General features: G+C 38.4%; 1 non-coding gene across 1 annotated transcript; it reads right to left on the reverse strand.

Annotated features, from left to right (window-relative positions):
• Positions 1 to 12,183: 12,183 nt before the first annotated feature.
• Positions 12,184 to 12,400, reverse strand: LOC150047140 (small nucleolar RNA U3). Its single transcript, XR_016539580.1, has one exon. It is a non-coding gene; the product is annotated as a small nucleolar RNA U3 (small nucleolar RNA).
• Positions 12,401 to 21,216: the final 8,816 nt, after the last annotated feature.

Raw genomic sequence — 21,216 nt, forward strand, 5'->3', positions numbered from 1 at the left:
CATATGATTATACTTGGTTTTCCAGGTATTCAAATCAAAATACTAGCATATTTAATTTTATGAATGCTAAGAAACATTCTAAATTTTTTACATTTTTTATACAAGACTCAGAATAAACAAGGTAGTATAGAATGAAAACAAAATGAGAATTGATACCACCCATCTTCATGCCTTATTGTGAAGCCATAGTGTCAAGGCAGTGTGATAATTATGGGAAAGGAGAGACCAACCCACAATACAACAAAGAGCCCAGATACAGATACACACAAATACAGCAGTCACCTGATCAACAATGAAACAAACACTACACAGTAGAGAATGAGGCTGGCCAATTATAAAAAAAATAAATCTAGATCCATACCTCCTGCTTTTCACAAAATTAGTACTTATTAGTCTATACACCTATACAATAAAGTATAAAACAACTAAACTCTTTAAAGATAACATAGAGACACTCTCGTTAAGACTTGAGTTGGCCTTAGTGGCTTATAATAAAACTGATGTCACAGTTCATAAAAAAAAGAAAGACAGTTGTTAATTTAGACTTTTCATTAAGATTAGAAACTTCTCTGCAAAAGTCGCAGTAAAGATCATGAGAGAAAATATTTGTAAAATATATATCTGATAATTGCTATCCCAAGCATAAAGATCTCTTAAAATTGAGCAATAATAACAGCCCAATTTAAAAAATGAGCAAGTATCTGAACAAACACTTAATCAAAGTAGAGCTATGCTGATGTCAAATAAGTGTCATTTTCTGTAACATTATGGACCTGCAAATTAAAACAGTAATGAGATGTCACTGCATATTTTTTGGAATAGCTTAAATCCAAAACACAAACTATACCATAGGAACCCTCATTCACTGTTGGTGAAAATATAACATGGCACCACCAAGTTAGAAGACAGATCAGCTGCTTTTTACAAAAGTAAACATAGTCTTGCCCTTGCAATGCATTAAAAAAAAAGACTGAGCTTCTTGATGTTTATTCAAGTGAATCAAAAATGTATGTTTACATAAAAACCTGTATGTAAATATTTGCACAGTTTTGTGAGTAATTATCAAAACACAGAAGTGGTTCAGACATAAGTAAGGAAATGAATGAGCAAATGGTATCTTGTTCCTCTTCTTAAATGAACTGCCATGCTATGGCAAGGCAGGCAGGAAACAAAATATCCATTACTAACAGAAGTCTGTGTGGAAGATGAAGTTCTTCATGATTACAACTCTGCAATACTGTGGAAATGGAAAGACTGTGAAAACAACACGAAGATCAAATCCCACCAGGAACTGGGGGTCAAGGGGAGTGGGAGAGGGGATGATAGGGAGAACTTGGGATTTATGGCAGTGAAATTCTTCCATATGATTTCATAGTGGTGAATATCTTGATATAGTTGTCAAATTGACAAGATGTACAGCTCAGAGAGTGAAACCTGGTGCAAGCTATGGACTTCAGTAAGCAAAAAGGACCAAGTGCTGGCTCAGCAATTGAATAGCATGATGATATCATCACCATGCAAAGTGTTAACAAATGGAAGTGAGAGGGATGATGGAAAATCAATGTACTCTCTCCTCAATTTCTCTGTGAACATGAAACTACTCTATGGAGGAAGTCTATTAATTTTTAAAGGTTATATAAGGGAAGAAGAATAGGTGGGGTTGGGGGAGAAGGGAAATGATAACACATACTGTATACATCAACTGACATGTTGAATGGGAACTCCTTTGAACTATAATAAACAAATATATGAAAAAATGGTTGAAGTATAAAATATACACATACAGACATATACATGCCCACATATATATGGGCAGATGCATACATATATTGTGTATATGTAATGTGTATGTATGTATCTATGTATAATATTTGTATAGATATAAATATTTGAACCATACCTCCAATCTGGCATTTTTTGCTTGTTAATTGGAAATGAAGTCTTTTGTGCATTTCTGCCGGAGATGATGGCTTGAAACCTTGATCCTCTAGGTCTGTACCTCTGGAAGAGCTAGAATTACAGATGTGAGCCATTATTATTGGGCCCTGTATGCCCTTTGATTAAAAAGAGGTTGAAAACAGCTAACCTGTACAGGTATGAGATTTTGACATGTTTGTGTTATGGTTAACAAAAAGGTAGTAATTTTTAGGGTACAGAAAATGGCTACTGACAAGAGTCTACTGTCATTGACTCTGGAATCAGACTGTATTTACTGGAGAGTCCCAATAATTCCTTTGGGAATAATATCATAAAACAGAGGTCAGCAAAGTGTGGCCTTGGGTAAATCTGCCTCTCATCTTATTTTTTGGCATGCAGCCATAGAGATTCATTTACATATCATAGTCTATGACTGCTGATGACTGACTACAAGAACAGAGCTGATTATGAGAGTCCCCAAATCCTAAATAATATTTACTACCTGGCCCTTAATGGATGAAGCTGGCCAGCGTCCATAAAAGTATGTTACAAAGTCAAGTGTGAGCTTCTCAACAGTGTGTGATTATCTACCGTCTTCATTCACAGATGTAATGAATTTTGATTTAAATGTCTAATATTCTCTCTTCCTCTTTCTTCTTTGTCTCTCCCTCACTCTCTTTCTCTTTCTCCTTTTATAATCTCCCCAGAATCTTACAGTTGCAAATATTGTATGTATATGAGCATGTGTATGTATATCATATAAAATATACACATAAAATAGAGATCCTATGTGGGGTTTTTTTGCTTTGTTTGTTTTTTGGGGGTGTTGAACTCTAGGCCTGGGTGCTGTCCCTGAACCCTTCAAGCTCAAGATTAGTGCTCTACCACTTGAGGCACAGCTCTACTTCCAGTTTTCTGGAACTTACTTGGAGAAAATAATCTCACAGTCTTTTGTGCCTAAGCTGGCTTTGAACTGAGATCCTCAGATCTCAGCCTCCTAAGTAGCTAGTATTACAGGCGTGAGCCACCAGCGCCTAGCGTCCTGTATTATTTTATCTTGCTCATCTTTTAGGTCTAGCCTCCACATATGAGAAAAAGCATGCTATCTCAGTTTCTTCTTCCCTAGGGTGGGGCTATTTTTTTTATAATTTTTTATTGTAATTAATAAAAGGGTTACATGATATTTGCCAGATAGAAGGTGCATTAATTCACATACATTGATACCCTTTCACATGTCTTGGTACCCATCACCCTCCCCCCCCACCCACCACCCACCCCCCGTCTTGGTTTTCCCCCCTTCCCTATCAAATTTCAAATAACCAAATACAAATAAATTCAATATATCAGATAACAAAGTGAGATACTGTTACAATATGAGATACCCAAGAGACAGCAAAGGAGATGAAAGATAATATAGTACATTAAGGACAACAATCATTCATTGTATGGCTTTTGTTTCAGTATCCTGGAGGTCCTTTCAATTAGCTTCATACTATATGGCCTTATATATCAAGGTTTTGCTCTATTTCAGATCTCTGCTAGTAGAGCCCAAGGTTTCTACTGGTTATGACAAATGAGGGAAACCTTTGAGCCTAAGTTCCTTTGAGTCTGGCTTACTTCACTTAATATGATTTTTTCTAAGTCTTTCCATTTCCTAACAAATGGGGCGATGTCATTCTTTCTGATAGCAGCATAGAATTCCATTGTGTACAAATACCACATCTTGTTGATCCACTCATCAACTGAGGGACATCTAGGTTGGTTCCATATCTTTGCTATGGTGAATAATGCTGCAATGAACATTGTTGTGCTACTGGATTTAGTATGCCCTAGTTTCTGAATGGTTGGGTAAATGCCAGGTAGTGGAATTGCTGGGTCATAGGGGAGTTCTATGTTTAGACTTTTGAGGCACTGCCACACTGCTTTCCATAGTGGTTGAACGAGGATGCACTCCCACCAACAGTGTAGTAGTGATCCCTCCTGGCCACATCCCCTCCAGCATCTGTTGTCATTCGTTTTCCTGATCCTGGCCATTCTAACTAGAGTGAGGTGGAATCTTAGAGTTGTTTTGATTTGCATTTCTCTTATGACCAGAGATGTTGAGCATTTCTTCATGTGTCTATAGGCCATTTTTGTTTCTTCTTCAGAGAAGACTCTCTTTAAGTCTTTGGCCCATTTTTTAATGGGATGGCTGTTACTTTTAGTTTTGGAGTGATTCAAATGTTTGAGTTGATATATTTTAGATATGAGGCCTTTGTCCGTTGTTTGGTTGGTGAAGATCTTCTCCCACTCTGTAGGCTTCCTATTTAATTTACTAGCTATGTCCTTTGCCATACAAAAGCTCTGCAGTTTAATGCAGTCCCACTTATCCAGCCTTTCTCTGATTTGTTGTGATTCTTGGTCCTTATTAAGAAAGTTTCCACCTGTGTCAAGGAGGCCTAGTGTATCTCCTATTCCTTCTTGTAAAGTTTTCAGACTGTCAGCTTTTACCTCCAGGTCTTTGATCCATTTGGAGTTAATTCTAGTGCAAGGTGACAAAGAAGGATCCAACTTTAGTTTTCTGCAGGTGCTTAACCAGTTCTGCCAGCACCACTTGTTGAAGAGGCTGTCTTTCTTCCATTCTATATTTTTGGCTCCCTTGTCAAAGATTAGGTGGCCATAGGTCTGTGGTTTAATATCTGGGTCCTCAGTTCTATTCCATTGGTCTTCAAGCCTGTTCTTGTGCCAGTACCAAGCTGTTTTGATAATTATAGCCCTGTAATAGAGTCTAAAGTTTGGAATTGAAATTCCTCCAGTGCTGTTCTTTCTGCTAAGAAGTGTTTTTGCTATATGGGGTCTTTTATTATTCCATATGAAATTTTGAATTGCCTCTTCTATTTCTTTAAAGAATGCCATTGGGATATTGATGGGTATTGCGTTGAATTTGTAGATAGCCCTTGGTAAAATTGTCATTTTCACAATGTTGATTCTTCCAATCAAGGAGCATGGGAGGTTTTTCCATTTCCTTAGTTCAGCTTTAATGTCCTTTTTTAGGGTTTTAAAGTTTTCATCAAAAAGGTCCTTTACATTCTTAGTTAAGCTAATTCCTAGGTACTTTATTTTCTTTGAGGCTATTGTGAAAGGAGTTGCTTTCCTGATTATTGCCTCGTTCCTTTCACTGTTGGCGCAAAGGAAGGCAGTTGATTTTTGAGGGTTAATTTTATAGCCTGCTACTCTTCCAACGTTTTGAATCAGCTCAAGGAGCTTTGGAGTAGAGTCTATAGGATTCTTTAAATACAGAATCATGTCATCTGCAAAGAGGGATAGTTTTACTTCCTCTTTCCCTACTTGGACCCCCTTTATACTTGCTTCTTGCCTTATTGCACTGGCTAGGAATTCTAGTACTATGTTAAAGAGTAATGGAGAGAGTGGGCATCCTTGTCTCGTTCCTGATTTTAGAGGGAATAGCTTTAGATTTTCACCATTAAGTGTAATACTAGCAGTGGGTTTCTCATACACAGCCTTTATTATATTGAGGAATGTTCCATGGATTCCTAGTTTCTCCAGAGCTTTTAACATAAAGGGGTGTTGGATCTTGTCAAATGCCTTTTCTGCATCTATTGAGACAATCATGTGATTTTTGTCCTTGCTCTTGTTCATGTGTTGAATTATATTAATTGATTTGCATATGTTGAACCAGCTTTGCCTCCCTGTGATGAATCCAGTTTGATCATAGTGTATAATTTTTTTGATGAGTTGTTGTAGACGGTTGGCCAGTATTTTGTTGAGAAGTTTTGCATCGATGTTCATCAAAGAAATAGGTCTATAGTTCTCTTTCTTTGATGAATCTCTGTCTGGTTTGGGGATGAGGGTTATACTGGCTTCATAGAATGAGTTTGGTAAAGAACCTTCATTTTCAATTTCGTTGAAGAGCTTGAGGAGTATTGGTGTGAGCTCTGTTTTGAAGACCTTATAGAATTCAGCTGTGAATCCATCTGGCCCTGGGCTTTTCTTAGGTGGAAGTTCTCTAATTGCCATTTCTATTTCAGTGCTTGAAATGGGCCTTTTGAGTTGGATTAGTTCTTCTTGGTTCAGTGTGGGTATGTTAATATTGGCTAGGAATTCATCCGTTTCTTCTAGATTCTCAAATTTGTTGGCATAAAGGTTTGAGAAGTATTCCCTCATGATATTTTGGATCTTGGTAATTTCTGTCGTGATATTACCATTTTCATCTGCGATTTTGTTTATTTCGATATGCTCTCTTCTTTTTTTGGTAAGATTTGCTAAGGGCTTGTCAATTTTGTTAATTCTTTCAAAGAACCAACTCCTTGTTTTGTTGATTCTTTCTATAGTTTTTTTGTATTCCAAATCATTTAATTCTGCTTTGCTTTTAATAATTTGCTTTCTTCTACTGGGATTAGGGTTGGTTTGTTGCTCCTTTTCCAGGAGCTTAAGGTGGGACATTAACTTGTTGGTTTGCAATTTTTCCAACTTTTTGTTGTAGGCACTCAGCGCTATAAATTTTCCTCTGAGTACTGCCTTTGCTGTGTCCCAAAGGATTTGGTATTTTGTGTGCTCCTTACTGTTAAATTTCATAAACTGTTGGATTTCTGTTCTGATCTCTTCGATGACCCATTGGTGATTCAACAATGTGTTGTTTAGTCTCCATGAGTTACAGGGTTTTCGTTGATGGAGATGTGTGTTCAGTTCCAGTTTGATGCCTTTGTGGTCTGAGAGTGTGCATGGAATAATTTCAGTGTTTCTGAATCTGACCAGGTTTGTTTTATGGCCTAAGATGTGATCTATTTTGGAAAATGTTCCATGTGCTGCTGAGAAAAACGTATATTGTGTTGTTGCTGGGTGGAATATTCTGCAGATGTCTGTTAGATCTAGTTGATCTACATAGTTGTTCAATTCTAAGGTTTCTCTGTTAAGTTTTTGCCTTGTTGATCTGTCCATAGGTGAGAGTGGTGTGTTAAAGTCACCGACAATCACTGTATTTCGATCTATGTATGGTTTCAGTGTAAGTAAAGTTTGCTTGATGAAGTTCAGAGCTCCGGGATTGGGTGTGTAAATATTGTCTTTTCTTACTAATTGTAGTTTGAAGTCTATTTTATCTGATATGAGGATGGCAACTCCAGCCTGTTTATGGGGGCCATTAGCTTGATAGAGTTTATTCCAACCTCTCACTTTCAAAAGATGATTGTTTTTTGGGGTAAGATGTGTCTCTTGAAGACAGCAGAACGATGGCTCTTGCTTTTTGATCCAACTAGGCAGCCTATGCCATTTAATTGGAGAGTTAAGTCCATTGATATTGAGAGTTCGGATTGAGAGATATTTATTAGTTCCTACCATTTTTAAAAGCTTTTATTAGGGACTGTGTCTTGCCAGTTCTTGTGGTCCTTAGATGGTATGCTGTTTAGGTGCCATTTCTTTCCCTATATTGCATTTATTTTGGTTTTCTATGTATAGAATATCTTTGAGAATTCTGTGTAGTGTTGGTTTTGTTGCTACATATTGTTGCAGCTTTTCCCTGGAATGGAATGTTTTTATTGTTCCCTCAGTTATGAATGAGAGCTTAGCTGGGTACAGTATTCTTGGTTGGTAATTATTTGACTTGAGGGCATGACATATATGCTTCCAGTCACTTCTTGCTTGCATGGTCTCTGCTGAGAAATCTACGGTTATTCTGATTGGTTTTCCTTTATAGGTTACTGATCCTTTTTCCCTGGCTGCCTTTAGGATCCTTTCTTTGGTTTCTATTGATCCAGTTCGGATCACAATGTGATGGTGGGATGTTCTTTTCTGGTCAGGTCTGTTTGGGGTTCTAAAAGCTTCTTGTATCTGGATAGGCCTGCCCTTCTGGATATTTGGGAAATTCTCTGAGATGATTCCCTGAAGTATATTTCCAATACCATTGACCTCTTTCTCCAGGCCCTCCTCAATATAGGGTGGGGCTATTAATAACACCCACTAGGTTGGTATGAAGCTAGAAAGTATAATGGCTGGTAGAACATGAGCCTGAACTCCTAACTCTAGTGTGCTGGCTGGAGCAAGGTGTAAAAGGAGCTAGAAAGGTTGGAAGGATAAAGGAAGTCTTGCTGCAGGAAGAGTCATTAGAACTGCATTTTTTTGAGGTAATATAAGAACCACTTAACTCTGAACAATCACAGAAAAGTTATAGAAGTCAACCTCTAATCCTCCCACCATATAACACACCTCCAGAAAGATTTTGTGTGCTAGTTATTCACTTGACCCAGAGAAGTAAGTGCCTCTCATTTCCATCTTACTTTCTATCACCAAGATCAACTAGTAATGATTTGCCAATAAGATGCAATTACAGTGCCTGCTGAGGTCAATATTCAATCAGTGGTTCCATTCTGAGTGCTGCTTTGATCAGTTGGTCAAAAATTTCCTTTCTTTAGATGCTTTGTAAACCATGATTGATTGAGAGGTTTGGGGTTTTAAGATTGGGATACGATTGCATTTTTAATTCAACTTTTGAACAGCACTTCAAACTCTGGCTGAATGTGACAGTCTCCCTTGGGAAACAACTGGCCAGTGTGAAGTACTTTTTCTTCCTCCTACCCTCCTGTCTTTGTGCAAATAAAGGGGAGATTCAGAAAAAATAGGAGGGAAGTAGGCATTCTGAAAGTTTGATAGGTTGATCAAGGATTCATATGGACCACTCCATCACAAAATCTTGGGTTCATTTCCCCCCATTAGCAACAATTAGTAGTACTGGATTTCATTCTGACATGCCCACATATGCATACACTAGATCAGACTCCCTCAGTCATCACTCTCCTGCATCCCCCTTCCAAAGCCAGCATCAACAAGCTTTATTGTTCTGTTTCATATGTGTACATAAAGCGTTTTAACCATATTCATTTTCTTTAACTTATCTCCCCCCCCACCTTGCCTGGTAGTCCTCACAGCCCAGGCAGAACTTTCATTTTGGTTTTTTACATCTTCATCATTCAGTGTTTTAGTGTAAGTTAATTATGTGAGGAATTTCACTGTGGTATTTCACGCTTGTATAGACAGTACTTTACAGATTGACTGTGTCTCACTTTCCTCAACCTGTATTCCTATTAGTCAATAGTTATCAATGTCTCATTTCACTCACTGAAGCAATGATTTTTGTATTGTTCATCCTCTAAAATGTTTCCTCTCACCCCTTCTAATCCCCCCAAATAATCCTATATAAATGTATATAACACACGTATATAAATATACTATATCTGTATTTATAGTATATAATGTATATAAGATCTCATATGTACTTATCTGGTTTGTTTTTAGACATCAAAACCACATATGAGAGAAAGCATGAGACTTTTGTCCTTCTAAATATGACTTACATCATTATCCAGCCCAAACTCGCCAGTTCCATTTCTCTGCAAATGATGTATTTTCATTCTTCCTTATGGCTGGATAGCATTCCCTTGTGTATATATACCACATGTTTTGATCATCAGCATAGGGCATGTAGGCTATTTTTAAAGGTTTGGCCCCTGTGAATGGTGCTACAATGAACATGGTTGTGCAAGGCCTCTATTATAGCCTGACGTGCATTCCTTTAAATATAGTCCCAAGAAAGGCATGGCCAGATCATCTGGTAGGGATTTTTAAAAATATTTTTAAAGAATATCCATATGATTTCCATAGTGGTTATACAAGTTTATAGTTTCACTGATAGTACTAATACATTGATTTATTTCTTTATCTTACTTTCCTGCATATCTAGGATTATAGGTATGCACCACTGGCACCCACCCCCAAACACATTTTAATCAAACATCTTCCATTCTTTTTTTCATATATTTTTATTGTAATTAATAGAAGGGTTACATGATATTTGCATTAATTCCCATACATTGATACCCTTTCACATGTCTTGGTCCCCATTTCCCTCCCCCCACCCCCAAAACATCTTCCATTCCTTCCTACTCCTCCTCCCCCGCTCCCCTGCCCTTGCCCCAGTATTCTCATCCCCTTCAAGGCTCTTAGACTTAACTAAATAAATTAGAAAATGTTAACTTTTTCCTGACTTTGAAAAACTCTCACAGAGATGAGGCCTCATAAAAATAACAGAAAATGCCATTGAGTTTTTCCTTTTCTCTTCCTAGGAGCAAGCCTTGAATTTCCACTCTAGGCTCTGCAGTGAACTTATAAAGGCAGAACAAAATCTGGCTGATGATGAAACTCAGAAAAGGTCAAAATTCCAACTCAGGGACCTTAAAGGATGGTACTTCATTGGACCTTAGTGCTTGAACAGGCCATAGTTAAGTAGAAGCCCTAATATTTCAGAGGTCTCTGTATCTCCCTTTGTGCTGACTCTCTGTAAAGTTAATGTGAGTTTAGTTAAAAGATAGAATTTTTGTCTTGGTTTGTGATGTGGCTTCATCTTTACTTAAGATTTATGATTGGAGGTTTGAAGTAACTGATGGTAATTATGTGTAGCTAAGATTTGTCAATATTTAAAATTCAAATCTTTAATCTGCTTGGATTTTATTATGGTTTAAATTTAAAGCATATATAGCTTTTGTTCCAAGAGTGTCTCTTATCAGAATCTATCTGATAGAATAATTTCCCCTGAGCTTTTATAAATGAAGCCATTTACCTCATTATTCTCAAGGCAAAAGCAAACAAAACCAAACTTTCATGACAGCTGTCTATCAGTAAGGGAAAGCTTAAATGAAGCCCAGTATAATCCTATTATGGAATATGAACTATTTTCTAAGAAGGGTCAGATAAATCTCTATTTATTGACCAAAGTATTGTCAATAATGTATTTAATGTCATAGAAGAAAAACTAGTGGCAATAACAGCCCCAAGTCATTCAAATCGATTATTTCTTTTGATGTAGAAAGATGTGAGTAGAAAACCAGTAGGCTTAAAAACAACAAAAAACTCACAAAAACAAAAACAAACAAACAAAATCCTCAGAAAGCCAGTATAGTGCTTGCTTTTGTGAAAGATACAAATATGATTCGTATATTTTACATGTATTTATGTACGTAAATTTTCTGGGTTGAATGATTGTGGTAGCCACATAGCCATGTGTGAACTGATGACCTAATAAAAGATCTCATGTGACAAAAGAAGCTTTCAAAATAAGCTAAATAATTAAAAATATTTCTGTCCTCAGAAAACATGGGGTCAAGTTCCTTGGAAACCACATGCAAATTTTTGATGGCCACTCTAGGCTCTGCAGTTGATTTAGGAAGTCAGAGCAAACTGTGACTGAGAAGGAAACGCAACGAAAGATCAAAACACCACCTCTGGGACCCAAAAATGATAGTAGTTCATGGCCCTTAGTGAGCCATAGTTGAGTCAAGGGCCTAATATTCCTCTTTCTCTCTCCTTACGCAGACACAGAGTGAATTGTGTGGTGCACTGTCCACAGCCAGCCTCTAGGAGCGCTGGGCAAATTGAATTATGGTGACTTGGCCTTGACTTTTCCTGAGGTGGATTCTCCTTTGTGATCTCTTCTTTGTGACTTGCCTCTCAATACCTCCCCACCAAGAAAATCAAAGATTTCATGGTCCTGACTGAACAACATCAGAACAAATTTTTCAGCTGTCTCCTTTCTGCTACTTGAGTTAATTTTGTCTTTAGAGACAAAATTAGAATTAGAATATCCAAAACCAAAGTTTGAGCTGAGCTTTCTGCCAGCCACTATGTGACTGAATACATGACTACTAAGCTTAGATTCTTCCTCTATCTGATGAGAATGCTTCCACAGCATAACTCAACTCAGGCCAGTAGAAGGCTGACAAATGGATTGTGCTGGTGAACCATTTTACAGTATTTTCAAATTCAATGCACTAGGAACTATCTCCCATCTTAGTGGTTATCTCCGTTTGCAAGAAAAACAGGTCATCTTGTTCCTGCATCAGGGTCACAGAGGGAAACAAGGTTTGCCTCTTGTGTTTGTCCATCGTAGGGCAGAAAGCAGAATGGCTGGTGTTAGTGACGCTCTACAGACCAGTGGAAGGGAATTTCCAGGCATCTTGCCTATTAGGACAAGAGTAAGAGTTCCCATGATCTCTTTTCTTACCGCAACCAACATGTTCTTGAGAAAAGCAAAAGCCAGTAACTCTGAGTCCTTTGTTTATTTTGGTGGTTGGCATTGTTCACTGAGAAGCAACATGAAGGTAAGTGAGACTTGCATCTTCAGTTTTCACTTGACTCTCAATCTGATTTTTCCTCTTCGTTTTGGTTATGCATCGTACTTCACATGGCTACATTATTTTTTTACTAGATTAAAAGATGTCAAAAGCCACTCAGAATGTGTTCTCTCCCTCCTACTCTCCCAAAAGGAAGAGAAGAACGATCATCAATGGAAAACGGCAGTTGTAAAAAAGCAACACCAAGAGCCAGCTTCACGCTCAGGAGAGAACACTACATCTCCTCCTTGTGGTTTCTGGTACTCTACACAATCAGTGAGATTTCTCTAGTAGCATGCTATAGAAATGATCCCTGAAAGTATAGTCTTACATGGCTACTTCTTTAAAAAAAGAAAAAAAAACAGAGGCATTACCTTAATATCACCTGTGTTCTTCATGATCAGTTGAGCAGTATCAAGAATACATGTTTCTTACTGAGTGTATAAACAATCAATATTAGTCTCTTACTGGAAGATAACTAACTGCATACACCCTCTCATAGAACTCTGAGAACACAGACCCAACGGGCATCAAGTTAGCCTCAGGCTACTGACCAAGTCAAGACTTCACTCGTAATCATTAGTGAAGCAATCGAAACTAAAAAAAAAAAATGAAGCACCTTGCTTGAATTAATGATCATGTCAAATGGATAAGGAATACAATCCTGGATAATTTCTATCCCCTGGAACCCAAAGGAATATTTTTTTTTAAATCTGGGATTCTTCAGGTAAGTTTTCAGGAATTCCAATTTTAAGTCAGCTTAGTCAATTATTCTGAATTCCATGTCAAGGTAATTCCCCTAAAACAACAACAACAACAACAACAAAACAACCAATCAACCACACAGACAAATACAGAACCATACTTTGGAAAAAGCTGCTTTAGTCACTGTCAGACTCTGGCACCAGCACAATCACCCCCTCCCCAATCTTTCGGCAAATGCAGACCTTTGCTAAGCTCTGGTAAGCAACAGTACTTAAACATGGCTTCTTGTTCCTTTTGGAGCGCACAAGCTATCCACTAATTTTAGTCCTAAAGAAATGGGAACTGCCACTGTCATGTACTTGTGATCTGGTATTTTGTCAGGAAATATTGTGGCCTATTGTTCTAACGCCTCTTGTGTTCAGAATTGTCTTTTCCATGACAAAGCATATTTATTGTCTTCCATTCAGATTCTGGGTTCTCTGTTTGGGGATTTTGGGTTGTTGCCATTCTGGAGAGAAGCAGAGGAAAATGGCTTTGCAGATGGTGGACTTGAAAGAAGCTGCTGAAATGACCTGTTGTTTCCCTCTCCACCCAGGCCTGGTATGTTTCAGGTGGATTTCCCAGTGTAAATACTATTCAAGTACACTACAGAGTGTTCACTGCCTGGACATTCATTCATTTTCTCTTTGTGGGCAAAGGAGCCAGGAGACAGGTCACTGGGTGCTTGTCTAGCACTGAGTATGTTGGAGCTGTGTTCATCTATCTTCCATTCAGACTCCCTTCAGCGAGACAATGAAAGTGAGGCCCAGTCTTATGGCAAGTATCACTAGTGACAGCTTTGCAAGTGGCCTTAACAGCTTGTCAGGAAACTAATCAATGCATCTCTTCACAAAGGGATCTACTTGATCGATATCATCAAGCCAGCCCAGACCTAATGAACAGATCACATAAGAGTTGTCATGATCAATAGAACTTGCACAGAAAACAAATTATTGGGGATATTTAAATAAACACATCATAAATGCTTCATGCCAATAACTCTTTCCCTAGAAGCTTCATTAATACACCAAAAAAAATCAAAAAAGAAAGGATAGAATAGGAGAGATAGTGCATGCATCAGCTGTCAGACAGACTTAAAGTTTAGTTCTCCAAACAGACCATATATATCCATATATATATATATGTTTATATATATTCTGAGGCCCATTTTGAAGGAAAATTGTTTTATGTGTGTGATTTTAATGTTTTCCCATCAAATAGATCATAAATATTTTGATAGATGGGATTATTTTAACATTTCAGTACCATGAGTCTGGGCATACAATAACTCAGTAAATTCTTGCTGAGTTGATCACCAGATCCTACATTTCTCCTGGGACTCATTATTTCTTATCTTATTTCCTGTGTTTTTCACAGGGTGAAACTTCCATTCTAAAAGCTTCTAAGATTTCCAGGCAAATAGTCTGGAAGTATAGATATTAAGAGATGTGGGAATCCCTGGAAATTACTGTGCTGCAGTAATAGGAAATACCTGTCTGTTCTCTTGTTGGTGTTTTTGATGACATCAGCTATCTTGTCTCCTGAAAAACAATTGTCCCACAAGTTAATAGCTTTAAAGGCTACAGTTTTACCTCTCATGATTGTGTGGCACATTAATTAGGTTAGACTTGGATGTAAGGTTATGGATCGTCAGCGATGTGATGGCTCAATTTGGCTAAAGTTTACTATGGCCTTGCGCCATGTCAGAGAATTGGCCCAGACTGACATGTGAGCTTATCTCTTCACAAACTCTCTTATCTTTAGATAGAGGCTGTGTTCCTCCACGTCATGTGCCATGTTATAAGAGTTGCACATAACAAGTCCAACATTCTGGTGAGGCTTCACCTAGAGAGACATGCAACTTCAATAACTATGTTATTTGCTGGACAGAGTCAAGAGCACAGTGTCAGCCCAGTATCAAGGGGAAGGGAAATAGACTCTGCTTACAGAGCAGCCATGTCCCAATACAAAAATCAGCTAAAAGATAGGAAAGAATATGGCAGCTATCTATCCCTTTGGAATGACATCTCTTTTCTTACAACTACTTGGAATCCATGGTGTGCTTACTATTTCTACTTAATTGAATTCCAGAGCCCAAGCAAGAATTCTCTTCATATTTGAGGAAAAAGCAGAGAGTGTTTATCCTGTGATATTTTGTCTAGAAGTTCAACCCAATAGTTTTTCTCTATGATTACATTCATAAAGTGAACACATTGCTCTGTGCATTTATTATGAGTCAGGTACTGTGTAAGGTAAAATGCTGAACCTTGGTTCTTGACATTTCAGAGTTTATGAGATCCAAGAAGGGTTCCTTAATGAAATACTCTTTCAGGTTTCAGTCTAAGAGGCCAGTTATGGTCCAAAGTGATCTGAAGAACTCCTGAAAGAGGCACCAGAATCACCCTAAGAGGCTCATGTGATTCTCTCAGATATGAATTGAATCCAGAGACAAAGCAGATCAAACTGGCTTGCTTCTGGAAAAAAAAAAACCTCCCAATCACTAAAAAGAAGATCATGTCATGGTTGAACAGTGTATTCTATGGCTTATTCGTGTTATTTTCCTGAATTTCATAATCACACTTACTGTCTAATGAGTCTCAAGTTTGTGCTCCATTGGCTGGGATCCACTTGGAAATTGTTCAATACAATGCCTTATGTCCCTTTCATCTTAAGCAATATAATTTTATCCCCTTATGTTAGCCCAACTTATTATCTCTTAGATATAATGTAATCTGATCTGATAAACAAATGCCATATGACAATGGGAAAAGATGATTCAAAGTTGAAATCAAGGACCGGGAGAATGTGGTACAGTGCTTGCCTAGCATGCACAAAGCCTGGGTTCAATTCCTCTGTACCACAGAAAAAACTGGAAATGGTGCTTTGGCTCAAGTAGTAGAGCTCTAGTCTTGCCAAGGACAGTGCCCAGGCCCTGAATTCAAGGCCCAGGACTGGTAAAAAAAAAAAGGATGAAAACAATTATGTGCACATTCTTTGTGGGGAAGTCAAGGCAAGTACAGCATTAAGATTAATCTGAGAACAGAAACAGTATTATCAGGCAGTTTGGGGTATTTAGTATCAACTCCTCAGTATAGTTTTATGACCTTTGTCTCACCCCACTTCAAGCCTGATATGAGCTTACAAGTTCTTCTTTTTTAACTTTCAGAAAAACCATGCAGTCAGCTGGAAAGAAGAGTGTGCTGACATTTGTGAATGAGCACACAGCCCTCTTTCATTGATCATTTCTCTTCAGAGTCCTCTGAGAGAGATGTACATATATAATTCTAGGTGCAGAAATCTTTCCTCTAACAGTGAACTTATCTGTAGTTATATCCTGGATAAGCCTAGCCCTACTCGAAAATTGGTTACATGTCAGATAAGAGCTTGCAGGGCAACTTTGAGTTTCTCAGGGAAATAAAATATCCCTTAGATCTCAACCAAACCCAAACAAACAGTCAGAAACAATCCATTAATCTGTTGGCTTGTCATGAGGAAAGAAACCTTTGAAAGTCTGCAATATTTTGATTTCTTTTCAAATAGTAAATCATGAAGAGAAGTAGATGAAAATGTTGGTATAAAGATTTGAGTGTCATTAACTCTGTGGAAAAACCTGCTGCTGTTGAAATTCATTTGGTGTTTTATTCCTATTGGCACCTAAGAGCTAAAAAGAGTCCAGGGCAAACTCTGAGGTTCTCAACAAAAATCCAGTAGCTGTATGAGGCTTCAGTTGACCCCTGAGATTTTCTTAAATACCTCACAAGGTCTCAACAGCATTTGGCTATTTCTGGACCATTAAGTGCTTTGAGAAATTGATAGCTCTCTACCTGCATATCAAAGGAAGGAGTCCCATCGTAAAGCAATTGAGAGGGAGCCTGCTGACTGTAGGAATGGCCAGAAGAAAGGCTGTTGGGGAGTTCTAGCTTGCACATGATTCTGTAGTAGTACAAGCTTGGGTTCTGTTTGCCTCTGTCTGGATGCCTGACATAGGAAGAACCAATTCAGCAGCGATACTCACTAGGCCCGATGTTGGAAATGAACTTTACAATTCGAGGAAGAGGGGCGGGGCATGGGGATATTGGGAGAAGATGAAGGAAAAACTTAACACTGTCCAAAAACAAATGTACTCATTATCTTACTTATGTAAGTGTAACACCTCTGTACATTACTTTTACAATAAAATGTAAATTTAATAAAAAGGTAAACTATTGCCATATAACCCAGAAATTTCATTCCCAGATCTATTACAAAGGAAATGAAAATATATCCACACAAAAATTTGTATACTATTGTTCACAGAAGCATTATTCATAATAGCATAAGCCATGGAATACCTCAAAGGTCCACCAAGTAATGAATGAAATGTTCCATCTACATATAATGCAAAACTATATAAGGAAGAAATGAGGTACAGATAGGTGTTAGAACACTACTGAACCTTGAAAATGCTACATTAAAGTGAATGAAGCTATCATAAAAGAGCACACCTTGTGCAATTCCATTTATATAAATGCCTAGAATATGGGTTAATCTACACAGTGGTAGCTTGCCTACATCTAAGAGAACTGGGAGTGACTATGAATTGGTATTAGATTTTAGTTTGGGTGTGATGAAGATGTTCTATAATTGTGTAGATAGATATATAACCCTAAATACAATAAAGTAATAAGCTCACTGGTTTATATGCCTTAAGTGGATAAATTGTATGGCGTGTGAATTATATCTTAATATAGCTGTTTATAAAAATAACTTCCACAGTCCTTAAAACTGTGACACACATAAAAGTGACTAATAATTCATATATTGCAGTGATTCTCAGTGAGTGACTGTGTCCCCTTAAGAAGAATGTGTCTGTGCCATCCCACATTTTAACACATGGGTCAATGTCAGCAATGGAAGGGAATGGACTTCAGTGAGCAGAGGTGACAGCTCTGATACTTTTTATTATAATCTTCTGTTATGCATGTATATGACAGGCTATAATATTAATGGCACTTCAAATTTTTTTCTTCTGATATTTTCATGAGAGGTCTGGAAAAAATTTTTATACTCAGTAATACTTCAAAACTGTAATCATTGTTAGTTTACTTATAAACCTTGTTGGCTTGAGCCATGGAATGCATGTTATTGTATGGGTGTTTTGCCTGCCTACCTGCCTTCCTTTCCCTCCTTCTTCCATATGGGCTCTGATCCCTTCCAGATAACATGTCTTTACTTCATGAAGCCCCAAGGTAGAAAATGGCACCAGAGGTGATTTCTTCAATAGGCCCGCGGCAACTTTATGTATGTAAAGTATCGAGCTGCAAGAAAATGGAAGTGTTTCTTACCTTTTTTTCTCTCTGTGCCGAAATTAGATTTTCTAGGACAAAAAAGAATGCCAAAGGTAATGAAATCTCCACGGTTACACACACAGTTTAAATTAACAGTATGAGTCAGTGTTCAGAATAGAAATAGCAGCAAAAGTTGACATCCTGGGAGAAATGACTCAATTAACTCTATGTGCACTGGCACCCAATGAGGATTTGCTTAGTGATTTGTAATCAGAGACCCATGAGAGTTAAACCCCACAGGGGTGGTGGGATATCTGTTTGTTTTTAGCAATGTTCTATTCCCTGGGGTGCTGCCTGGGAATCTCTGACTTCCCAACTCACTGTTGATGGCTAAATGTCCTGAGGATTACCTGGATGAAGACGTGTGTGTGTGTGTGTGTGTGTGTGTGTGTGTGTGTGTGTGTGACACCAACAATGCTTTGCTCCAAATGTGAGGTGATGGAGGCAAAATTTAATGATGATAGAGAAAAGTGGACCTCAAAGACTAATGGCAGCACAACTAGACAGCCCGAAGACATGCCAGACCAAGATCCCAGCACCAAGATTCCTTCTGTTCATCTTCTCCCTCCAAAGGCTTCATTCTTCATTTCAGTTTCCATGTATGAAGGAGTGCAGACTTGGTCAATACATATGCCTAACCTGAAATTCCAGAAAAGCTACCTCTGCTGCAATATGTCCAGAGAACGTTAGAGGGAGCCTGTGGCATCTGTGATTGGCTAGTGCGGATGTGGTGACATCATATCCTTGCTTGGGTTCCTAGAAAGAGCTGGCGCCTCCTCTGATGTAAAATATGCCAGGGCTCATTGCAGTTAGATTAGCAGCCCACAATACAGCATCAGTGTCTCTAGATACACAGTCTAAGACACATACTCTTATGTGATTTGCTCCCTGACTAGTGAACAGGAGAACTCTTCTCTCCCTCCCTGCATACATTTCATATATTTATTTAAATCAGCAAATAACTATGGGCCAGACATTGTGCTCTAATGTTTCAGGGAGCCAGATACAAAAACAGTGACTCAGTCTTGAGTTCTCAAATGTACCCAAGCCACAGCCCTAGAAAGAATCAGAGATGGGTGGAAAATTTCACAATCACTAAGACAAGCCAGCAAACATCCAATATCCTGTATCCCCTATGGTACTCCAAAAACATGTAGATGCTGGATCTGCCTGTAGTGATTATAAAAGCTGTATATTCCTCACTCCTGCTGAAGAAAACATTTTTTGCTACCCATACTGCTGAGTCTTATAACTTTAAAAAATTGCTTTGTAAACAACTTAACCTGGAAAGACACAGTAACATCAACCCATCTGCCTTTCGGACCCCATTTTCCCTTTTCCAAGATGCCTTCATTTCTGCCTTGCTATGGGTAAGTTCTAGGGAAGATTCTCTACTCCAAGAAGGACAGGGTTTCTTGATTCTGAAAATGGCAGTCGAATGGAAAAAGGTACAAGAGCATTAGGCATGTGCTGCCTCTGGCCACACAGCTGGTAAGGCCAGCTGAGCTTTACACTATGGTATGTGTGAGTTTCAGAATGCCGTCAACTGTTCTGCTTGATGAGCCTACCAGAAGATATGCAGGAGCTCATAATCATGGACAAATACTAAGAGAAGGAAGGTAAGGAGATGTGGCATTGAAAGTGAGGGAATTTTAAGACACTGGTGTGAATGCTTACTAAGGAGTGTGAAGTTCCATTTCCACCCCAAATAAAAAGACAGAAAGGACAGGCTAACTTTCTCTCTCTGATAAGGCAGTCCCTTATAAGGACTGCTCTTCTTCATCAATGGCATGTTTGCCTCCAGAAAATGCAATTAATATTTCCTTTTTTTCTTAAACTTTGCAGACTGAAAGTGTTACATCTTTTTTCAATTTTCTCTACTAATTGATGCAAATCCCTCCCCCCTCTCTCTTTCTGTGTGTGTGTGTGTGTGTGTGTGTGTGTGTGTGTGTGTGTGTGTGATTGTTGCAAGATCCATGTGGAATTATGGCAACTTTGTTAATTGTCAAAATGTTTCCTCCCACTATAACATTCATAATACTCAGATCAAGAGCTCTAAAAATGCATAAGCACTTTCTCTTCCCAGCTTCTATTTTACGAATAAAACATTGATGCTCTTTTTAAGTTGGCCATCACTCATCTGGTAGGTTGTGCCGACAATAATAGTTCATTAGTAATATCTGGTAGGGAAGATGTATGATGCTGTAAATATTTAAAATCAAATTTGAAAAAGAAGACAGAGATGAATGCATGGGAATGGGGCGGGAGGATGAACATGGCGCCCAGGGCTACGGTTTTCACAGCTACTTCCGCTTGGGCCCTGCCATTGTTTTCCCACTTGAGGCCTCCAGAAGAAGACTTAGTGATGTATCTGCATCCAACCAAAGGTAAGACTGCAGATATTGAGTTTACTGGGGTCCAAACTGTGGTCTTTATAAAGTAACCTCCTACATAAGGATTTGGGTCTAAAATAACCTAAATGGAGACTCATTACTGGAGAAGATGGGAGAGTGTGAAGAGAAAAGGACATGTCATGGACAAGATATCACTCCAGAGACACAGGCTTAATATGACTGAAGGCCTTATTCTTATCTCTTATTTTTTGGTTTCCCAAGGGATGACCCCTCTGCAAGCAACCTCCCTTAGGGGGATCCTAAAGGGCCAGACAACTGAAGAACATCTTTGACCATCCCTTTGCTCTTATTGACAGTGTTCCTGGCCTTATACCATGCCCTGACATTTACAGCCAGCCCTGGGCTCAGACCCGAAATGATCCACAGAGGTCTAGGGACAGATGGTGTGTTTGGAAGCTTGTTATATGTCAGATCCTGGGTTGCTGCTGGAGAGTGATGGGATTCTGATAGAACCGTGACGATGGATGAGAGTGGAGCGTGAACTTCTGTCATCATGGCATCCATACGAGTCCAGTCATCTTTCTTCTTGAAACCCAAAATCTAGGGGTTTTTTTTTTCCTTCAGCATCATGTTCAAAATTGTCGAGATTCCCTTTTCAATACTTGTCTGTTAAACATGACATTTGAATTAGGATGTAAAAAAACCAATGTTAATAAATTA

This window comes from Megascapheus bottae, chromosome 24 (genome assembly GCF_031878675.1).
Source record: "Megascapheus bottae isolate mThoBot1 chromosome 24, mThoBot2.hap1, whole genome shotgun sequence".
NCBI lineage: Eukaryota > Metazoa > Chordata > Mammalia > Rodentia > Geomyidae > Megascapheus > Megascapheus bottae.